This window comes from Manacus candei, unplaced genomic scaffold (genome assembly GCF_025592945.1).
Source record: "Manacus candei isolate 608988 ecotype Guabito, Panama unplaced genomic scaffold, ASM2559294v1 h1tg000223l, whole genome shotgun sequence".
Lineage (NCBI taxonomy): Eukaryota > Metazoa > Chordata > Aves > Passeriformes > Pipridae > Manacus > Manacus candei.
This window is the reverse complement of record NW_026138271.1, coordinates 40,315-48,477: the sequence shown is the minus strand read 5'-3', so window position 1 is coordinate 48,477 and position 8,163 is coordinate 40,315. Positions and strand designations below refer to the sequence as shown.

The following is an 8,163-nucleotide window of genomic DNA, read 5'->3' as shown; positions in this document are numbered from 1 at the left end:
TTTTAGTATTTTTAGGCTCCTTTCCTGATTTAAAATTTTTTTGGGCTCCTGTCCTGATTTTTATTTTTTTAGGCTCTTCTGCTGGTTTTAATTTTTTTTGCTCCTCTCCTGATTTTTAGATTTTTTGGCTCCTCTCCTGATTTCAATTTTTTTAGGCTCCTCTCCTGATTTCAATTTTTTTAGGCTCCTCTCCTGATTTTTGTTTTTTTAGGCTCCTCTCCTGATTTTTGTTTTTTTAGGCTCCTCTCCTGATATTAATTTTTATAGGCTCCTCTCCTGATTTTTAGATTTTTAGTCTCCTCTCCTGATTTTTATTCTCTTAGGCTCCTCTCCTGCTTTTAATTTTTTTAGGCTCCTCTGCTGGTTTTAATTTTTTTAGGCTCCTCTGCTGGTTTTAATTTTTTTAGGCTCCTCTCCTGATATTAATTTTTTTAGGCTCCTCTCATGATTCTAGTTTTTGTAGGCTCCTGTCCTGATTTTAATTTTTGTAGGCTCCTGTCCTGATTTTAATTTTTTTAGGCTCTTCTCCTGATTTTAATTTATTTAGGCTCCCCTCCTGATTTTATTTTTTTAGGCTACTCTCCTTATTTTTATTCTCTTAGGGTCTTCTCCTGATTTTAAGATTTTTAGGCCGGCCCAAGAACTGCACCTGAAACCAAGGGCTTTCCTTCCAGGGGAAAAGGATTGATGTTGACCTTGCAGGACTCCTCGAGCCAAAAGGGGCAGTCCAGCTCCCTAAATTGAATACGGATGAGGATTCCTCCCAGACAAAAGGTAGCACACCAGAAAGCTCTTGCTGCTTAAGGAGTGCCCAGGCTGGCCCACCACCGGCACCTGAAATTAAAAGGGTCGGTGCTCGCTTTGCTGTGGAAAAGGGCTTTTGTTAGGAATCCTGCGCTGAAACTGGCAGTCCGACTCCCAAAATTGCATCCGGATGCAGATTGTTGCAAGACAAAAGGTGCCAGGACAGAGAGATGTTGCTGCCCACCTAGGCTAGCGCCTAGGCTAGCCCACCAACTGCACCTGAGACCCTGAGGGTAAGCACTTTCTTGCCTGGGAGAAAGGGCTGTTGTTCGCTTGCAGGAGTCCTGCCCTGAAATTGCCAGTCCAAGTCCCAGAATTGAATACAGACGAGGATTCCTCCCAGACAAAAGGTGCCAGCACAGAGAGCTCTTGCTGCCCATGGACTGCCCTGGCTGGCCCACCAACTGCACCTGAGACCCTGAGGGTAAGCACTTTCTTGCCTGGGAGAAAGGGCTGTTGTTCGCTTGCAGGAGTCCTGCACTGAAATTGCCAGTCCAAGTCTCAGAATTGAATACAGACGAGGATTCCTCCCAGACAAAAGGTGCCAGCACAGAGAGCTCTTGCTGCCCATGGACTGCCCAGGCTGGCCCACCAACTGCACCTGAAAGCCAGAGGTTCCAGGGTTTGTTTCGTCGGGATAATGGCTGTTGTTGTTTTTTTCAGCCCTGTCCTGAAAGTGCCAGTCCAAGTCTCAACATGGCATACGGACGAAGATTCCTCCCAGACCAAAGGTGCCACCACAGAGAGCTCTTGCTGCCCAGCGAGTGTCCAGGCTGGCCCACCAACTGCACCTGAGACCCCAAAGGTAAGGACCTTTTTTCTTGGGGAAAAGGGCTGTAGTTCACGGGCAGGAGTCCTGCGCTGCAATCGCCAGTCCGACTCCCAGAATTGAATACAGAGGAGGATTCCACCAAGATAAAAGGTGCCACCACAGAAAGCTCATGCTGCCCATGGAGTGCCTAGGCTGGCCCACCAACTGCACCTGAGACCCTGAGGGTAAGCACTTTCTTGCCTGGGAGAAAGGGCTGTTGTTCGCTTGCAGGAGTCCTGCACTGAAAATGCCAGTCCAAGTCCCAGAATTGAATATAGACGAGGATTCCTCCCAGACAAAAGGTGCCAGCACAGAGAGCTCTTGCTGCCCATGGAGTGCCTAGGCTGGCCCACCAACTGCACCTGAAACCCAAAGGTTTCAGGCTTTCTGTCCTGGCCATAAGGGCTGTTGTTACCTTGCAGCAATCCTACTGCCGAAATGGGCAGTCCAGCTCCCAAAATTCCATACGGACGAAGATTCCTCCCAGATCAAAGGTGACACCACACAAAGCTCTTGCTGCCCAGCGAGTGTCCAGGCCGGCCCACCAACTGCACCTGAAACCAAGAAGGTAAGGGCTTTCCTTCCAGGGGAAAAGGGTTGATGTGACCCTGCAGGACTCCTCGAGCCGAAAGGGGCAGTCCAGCTCCCTAAATTGAATACGGATGAGGATTCCTCCCAGACAAAAGGTAGCACACCAGAAAGCTCTTGCTGCTTAAGGAGTGCCCAGGCTGGCCCACCACCGGCACCTGAAATTAAAAGGGTCGGTGCTCGCTTTGCTGTGGAAAAGGGCTGTTGTTAGGAATCCTGCGCTGAAACTGGCAGTCCGACTCCCAAAATTGCATCCGGATGCAGATTGTTGCAAGACAAAAGGTGCCAGGACAGAGAGATGTTGCTGCCCACCTAGGCTAGTGCCTAGGCTAGCCCACCAACTGCACCTGAGACCCTGAGGGTAAGCACTTTCTTGCCTGGGAGAAAGGGCTGTTGTTCGCTTGCAGGAGTCCTGCCCTGAAATTGCCAGTCCAAGTCCCAGAATTGAATACAGACGAGGATTCCTCCCAGACAAAAGGTGCCACCACAGAGAGCTCTTGCTGCCCATGGACTGCCCTGGCTGGCCCACCAACTGCACCTGAGACCCCAAAGGTAAGGACCTTTTTTCTTGGGGAAAAGGGCTGTAGTTCACGTGAAGGGTCCTGCGCTGCAATTGCCAGTCCGACTCCCAGAATTGAATACGGAGGAGGATTCCACCAAGATAAAAGGTGCCACCACAGAAAGCTCTTGCTGCCCATGGAGTGCCTAGGCTGGCCCACCAACTGCACCTGAAACCCAAAGGTTTCAGGCTTTCTGTCCTGGCCATAAGGGCTGTTGTTACCTTGCAGCAATCCTACTGCCGAAATGGGCAGTCCAGCTCCCAAAATTCCATACGGACGAAGATTCCTCCCAGATCAAAGGTGACACCACACAAAGCTCTTGCTGCCCAGCGAGTGTCCAGGCCGGCCCACCAACTGCACCTGAAACCAAGAAGGTAAGGGCTTTCCTTCCAGGGGAAAAGGGTTGATGTGACCTTGCAGAACTCCTCGAGCCGAAAGGGGCAGTCCAGCTCCCTAAATTGAATACGGATGAGGATTCCTCCCAGACAAAAGGTAGCACACCAGAAAGCTCTTGCTGCCTAAGGAGTGCCCAGGCTGGCCTACCAACTGCACCTGAAGTTAAAATGGTCAGTGCTTTGTTTCCTGTGTAAAAGGGCTGTTGTTCATTTTTAGAAATCCTGTGCTGAAACTGCCAGTCTGACTCCCAATATTCCATACAGGCCAAGATTCCTGCAAGACAAAAGATGCCAGGACAGAGAGATGTTGCTGCCCATCGAGTGCCCAAACTGGCCCACCAAATGCACCTAACAGCCAAAGGTTCCAGGCTTTCTTTCCTGGGAATAAGGGCTGTTGATCGTGTTTTTAATCCTGTGCTGAAACTGTCAGTCTTTACTCCCAAAATTGCATAAGGATGAAGATTCCTCCCAGACAAAAGGTTCCAGGACAGAGAGCTCTTGTTTCCCATGGAGTTTCATAGCAGCTACCCCTGAGGCCCTGAGGGTAAGGGCTTTCTTTCCTGGGGAATCAGGCTCTTGTTCACTTACAGGTGTCCTGAACCGAGAAAGATGGTTTGACTTCTTAAAATGAACTCAGATGAGGATTCCTCCCAAACAAATGGTGACAGGACAGAAAGATCTTCCTGCACAGGGAGTGCCACACCACCTGCATGTGCAGCCCTGAGATTAAGGGCTTTATTATCTGGGGGAAAGGGCTATTATTTGGTTTCCAGAGACTTGTGGTGATAATCATGGTGCAACTCTCAAAAGTGAAAACAGGTGAACATAACTCTGAGACAAAAGATGCCAGGACAGACATCTGTGGCTTCCCATGGAGTGCCCTGGGTGTCTCATGTAGTACACCTGAAAGTCTGAGGCTACATGTTGCCTTTCATGGGGAAATGGTCTGTAATTCGCTTGCAGGAGGCTGGTGCCAAGATAGCTGGACCGACTTGCCAAAATTCAAAAGGGATGAAGATTCCTCCCAGGCAAAAGGTGCCACCACACAAACATCTTGTTGCCCATGGAGTGCCCAGGCTGGTCCATCAACTGCACCTGAATCCCCAAGTTTACAGGCTTTCTCTCCTGTGGGAAAGGTCTGGTTTTTGCTTTTCAGAGCCCTCCCCTGAAAGTGAAGTCTGACTCCCTCTACTGAATGCCAACAAAGATTCCTCCCAGACAAAAGGTTCTACCACAGAAAGCTGTTGCCACCCATGAAGTGTCGCACCACCTGCGCCTGAGACCGTGAGGGTAAGGGATTTCCTTCCTGAGGATTCTTTCCCTGGTTCTTTCCTGGTTTTCCTGCTCTGAAAATTCCAGTCTGAGTCCTGAAATTGAACATGAATGAGTATTCCTCTTGGACCAAAGGTGCCACCACAGGGAACTTTGCTGCTCATGGAGTGTCCAGCCTGGCCCACCAACTGCCCCTAAAATTTTAAGGCTACAAGCTGTCTTTCCTGGGGAAAAGGGCTGTAATTCATTTGCAAGAGCCTTGCAGTGAAATTGCCACTCCGTCTCCCAAAACTGAACATGGACAAAGTTTTCTCTCAGAAAAAAGGTGCCAGGACAGAAAACTCTTGTTGCCTATGGAGTTTCACACTATCTGCACCTGAAACCCTGAGGGTCAGGGCTTTGTTTCCTTGGGGATACGGCTGTCTGTTGCTTGCAAGAGTCCTGCCTCAAATACCTGATCCTCCTCTCCAAAGTGAACATGGATGAAGATTTCTCCGAAACCAAAGGTAACTGGACAGAAAAATCTTGCTGCCTGTGAAACTAATTAATTAGTAACCCATTAGGGTGCAGTGCAAGAAATAAATTACTGAATTAGGTCATTACTGAATAATTAGCATGCCTTGTAAAAGGAGAATTAGTTAATTGGTAGCTAATTAAGGTGTGGTGGAAAAGTTAATTACTTTATTATCAAAGGGGAAAAGGGTCCTCATTCACTTACAGGAGCCTTGCAGGGAAATTGGCCATGTCAGTCCCTAGGTTGAACACAACTGAAGCTTTTTGTCAGAGAAAAGCTGCTAGGGTCAGAAGCTCTTGCTGCCTATGTAGTGCCCGGATTTCTCTTCACCTCCGAGACCATTAGGGTGAGGGCTTGCTTTCCCCCAGGAAAAGGGTTCTTGTTCATTTCCAGGAGCCCTGCAGTGAAATTTGCCATATCAGCCCCCAGATTGAACACAGCTAAAGCTTTTTCTCAGAGAAAAGATGCTAGGACCAGAAACTCTTGCTGCCTGTGGAATGTCCGGGTGACCCACCACCTTAACCTTTCATCTTCTTTGATAAGTTAATTTTTTGTCTGCATTTTTAGGTTGTTTATCTTGTTCTTCCTCTGTCCAACAGAAAAGTTCAGTTTCTTACCTGGTCTCTGCTGTTTCAGTGGGTATAGCTGCAGAAAGAGAGATGGTGTATTTATCCTCATTAGCAGTGTTTTCCTGCATCAGGGCCTTTACTTCTCCTGAACATGGAAAACTCAGTGCTACTCCTCCCAGAGCTTTTATACTTTGTGGCATTTGGCTCCTCCCTTTCCCTCGAGCCTCATGGGAAGGTATGTGGGTGTGGCCAGGGGTATATTAACCCCAGCCTTTGCCCAAGGAGGTCATTCAGCAGCTGGGCTTCAATGGGATAAGAGCTCTCCCTTTCTTTCAATGAATGGGATTTCTCAAGCTGTTCTTGCTTTATTGAAGCATCAGCTTTGGCATCCAAAGCAACAGAGCTATATATGGTAATGAAGAGGATTACACTCAAATGCAAGGTTTTTAAATTTATTTATTTTGTGTCCTGTGTTGGTAAGCTGCTTTTGTAATTTATTATCTTGTTTTCTTTTTCTTAGGAGCTTTGTATCTTTTGAGATCTCCTGATCATCTCAACTGTAGCTTGGCATTTTTTCACAAGTGTTATCCTATCCTGAGGTGAAGTTGCTCTGTGTTGAAAATGGTTTCAGACACCCAGGTTTGCAAGTAGGTAGTGGGGGGTTACAGCCCAGAGATGGAGTGAGGGCTCGGGTGTCAGCTTAGGAATTGCCAGGAGTGTTTTGAAGGTAGTACGGGTGGAAAGCAGTGTCCAGGAGCCCCCTAAATGCCTGTGAATGCATCCACTGACTTTTCAGATGTGCCACTTAAGTTTTCTGCTCCTTCACCCGGATATTCTGTTTGATTATAGCTGCAGTCTTTGGCTGCAGGCAGTGACCCTTGGTGGTTTACTAAAAGAGAAGGGAGACTCTTTGAGCTCTCCCCATTTATCTGGGTTACTTTAGTTAGGGTTTCTTTACCATGTCAGAGAGACAGGGTGTAAAGCAGAGTTGAACAGAACAGAGGCCAGAGGAGCAGAGCGAGAAGGTGGGTGGTCACCTGACATCAGCACAAAGACGTGGCTTTTGGCTCCACGTTTACTCGCTGTGTTAAGGATTTTGTTGTTTGGGTTTGTTTTTTCTTTGTTTTCAGATGCAGAGCCCTGGCCCCAGGAGGCTCTAGGCACCGGAGGGGAGGTGATCCAGGTGAGTACCTGTGAGCAAGGTGAGCATTGACTCCAGGACAGAACTAGATGGTCTTCTACAGGTGTTGTGGTGAATCTGTGCACATGCTTTGTTTGTTGTGTTTTCCAGGGGTTCTGCCACCTTCTAACAGACAGTCCAATGCTTCAGGGACCTTGTCAGTAAGAGGTCACTGTGGAGGAGAGGTAGGTAGGAGCTACCACAGGAAAGCCATCCTTTCAGGCAGTATCTCAGTATGTACATTTGCTTTTGGTTTTTGTACTTTACAGAGAGCATGTGCAGCCTCAGAGGGCCGGAGCCACCTGCCAATTAGGTTTGATGGTCTACAGCTGTCTGTGTGAGTAATCTCCTAGTACTACGAGGGTCATCAGTTAAGTCTCAATCTCTTATAGTTGCAGGTGCTATCCAGCCTGCTTTTGGCAATGGAGGAGCATTCAGGTTGAGTCGGGGAGATAGTGAGGAGGTGCTGGGTGTTTCCGAAGCACCACGTAACTTTTTTTCCTCACGCACCCAGGTACGGCACACGGTGACGGCAGCAGCCTCCGACTGGGGTCGGAGCCAGTGGCCCGAGAACCTCACAGCTTAGGGGACGGGGACTAGCCAATTGCGGGGTTATTGCCCATGTGCTGCCAAACTCTTGTCTCAGTTTTGCTTTTCTTTCTCGCAGCTGACCGAGTCAGGGATCACAGGACCCTCTGAACCAGCCGGGGGTCCTTCCTTCGCATCGAAGATGGATTCACATCCCCGACTATGGGAAAGATAAGTGGAGGACTATCACCTGGAGAGGGGATGAGAGCTGGGTCCAGTTTTATGGTTAGGAGGGAGGAATTTTCAAATTAGCATAGGGGAAATGGTCTGCCGTAAGAGGCCCTTGGCACACATAGGAGGAGCAGTTTACTTTCCATCACTGGAGTAGGATGTGCAGGGCAGAGTCGTTCAGGTCTGTGTCGTGTCCTTTGTCCAGTCTGTGTTTTGTGTCTTACAATTCACAATCACAATTCACAGTTGTTCCACCACAGCACTTGTCCAGAAATGTGTCACTGGAGTTTGTGTTTGGCCTGGAACTGCTCTGCCCTGCAGTGTAGACTTGAGGATAGGTGGAGTAGGAAGGAGTCTTGACAGGTAACCTGTGATAGGCTTAGCCACTCAGGGCAGCAGTTCTCCGATCCTCTTGGAGGCAGCCCCTACCTGCAGCATGTGTGCAGTCACGAGAGCGAGCTTTTCTGGAGTGGTATGGCAGGGCCTTTAAGTCGGTCAGTGTTAGTTTGTGCAGGTTGTCTTTGGACCCCAGATGGCTTGTCTAAAGAGAAATTAGTATTGCACAGCAGTTAAGGTCCCTCCATTTATATGGCTGACTTTCGTAACTCATTTCTTTGCAGTGTCAGAGGGACTGGATGTAAAGCAGAGATAAAAAGAAGAGGCCGGAGGAGCACAGTCAAAAGGTGGCTTCTCATGTGAGGTCAGAGCCAA

At 48.6% G+C, this 8,163-nt stretch overlaps 2 long non-coding RNA genes across 2 annotated transcripts; one reads left to right on the top strand and one right to left on the bottom strand.

Annotated features, from left to right (window-relative positions):
• Positions 1 to 899: 899 nt before the first annotated feature.
• Positions 900 to 5,732, bottom strand: LOC127464428 (uncharacterized). The gene is made up of 3 exons (XR_007901362.1): positions 5,562 to 5,732; positions 2,742 to 3,123; positions 900 to 1,214 (listed from the first exon to the last, which is right to left on the bottom strand). It is a non-coding gene; the product is annotated as an uncharacterized LOC127464428 (long non-coding RNA).
• A 764-nt stretch (positions 5,733 to 6,496) lies between these two features.
• LOC127464430 (uncharacterized) lies at positions 6,497 to 6,988 on the top strand. The gene is made up of 3 exons (XR_007901363.1): positions 6,497 to 6,696; positions 6,805 to 6,878; positions 6,963 to 6,988. It is a non-coding gene; the product is annotated as an uncharacterized LOC127464430 (long non-coding RNA).
• Positions 6,989 to 8,163: the final 1,175 nt, after the last annotated feature.